Here is a 1,146-nt window from a genome sequence, read left to right on the forward strand (position 1 = left end):
TCCCAAGCCCTATTCGAGTGCCCTGGCCACAGTAAGCGCTCAGTAAATACCACTGATCGATGGAATACCAAGGGCCCGACCGGGAGGAAGGGTCTGGGAGTGGCAGGCCCGACCCACCGACTCCGATCCGGGCCACGGACCACCCTTAAATTCTAACCTTGATTTGTAATATGTATTTTGACGATTATTCAGCCGTTGCGCATGCAGGGGATTCGGTGAATGGTGTTTTTTGCTTTTTATCGTTTTGGGTTGCAGGAACAAGCCAGACAGGCTACTCGTTGGGCTGAGATCTGCACGGGGATGACCCCTCCCACCCCGGCACTCAGGTCAGACCCTCTGGACTTTAAGCTCGTTGTGGGCAGGGAATATGTCTTTCGTGTCGTTGGACTGGACTCTCCCAGGCGCTTAGTACAGGGCTCTGCACAGAAGTGCTCAATAGATACGGTCGACTGAGAGGCCCACAAGGCTTTCTCCAGCCAGCGGGTGTTAATCGCCGCACAGCAATCAGTCTCAGTCTTCCCAATCTGGAATTCCGCAGAAGCAAAAAGTTCCTCCGGGATCCCACACCCGTACTTCTCTCCTGGTCGCTCTTTATTCTGGCCCTACTGGGCAAAGAGGCCACTTTCCTTATTCTCTGCAAGGGAATTAACCTTTAGGGTCACGGGCTAGTGGCTGTCAAGGACACATCTACAACAAGAGGAAAATCGACCAATTCTGTTACATGTTATTCAAACAAATCGTATTTATTGAGCACGGACTGTATGCAGAACACTCTAAGCGCTTGGGAGAGTACGATACAATAGATTACTCTCCCCAAATTTTAGTATCCTCCATACAATAAGCGCTCAAATATTTATTTATACTAATGTCAGTCTCTCCCTCTAGACGGTACGTTCTTTGTGGCCAGGGAATGTGTTTGTTGCACTGTACTCTCTCCAGCGCTTAGTACAGTGCTTTGCATACAGTGAGCGCTCAATACGTTGAATGGATGAATAAATACCACCGATTGATTCCCGAAAACTAGGTATCCAAAGCTAGGCCTCTGCCACCCAGGCCCGTGTTCTTTCCACTAGGCCACGCTGCTTCTCCGGAGGTCTTCCCTTGAGACTTATTTCTAAGATTTACGGCCAACAGGAACCTGATTTG

Source organism: Ornithorhynchus anatinus, chromosome 17 (assembly GCF_004115215.2).
Source record: "Ornithorhynchus anatinus isolate Pmale09 chromosome 17, mOrnAna1.pri.v4, whole genome shotgun sequence".
In the NCBI taxonomy this organism is placed as follows: Eukaryota; Metazoa; Chordata; class Mammalia; order Monotremata; family Ornithorhynchidae; genus Ornithorhynchus; species Ornithorhynchus anatinus.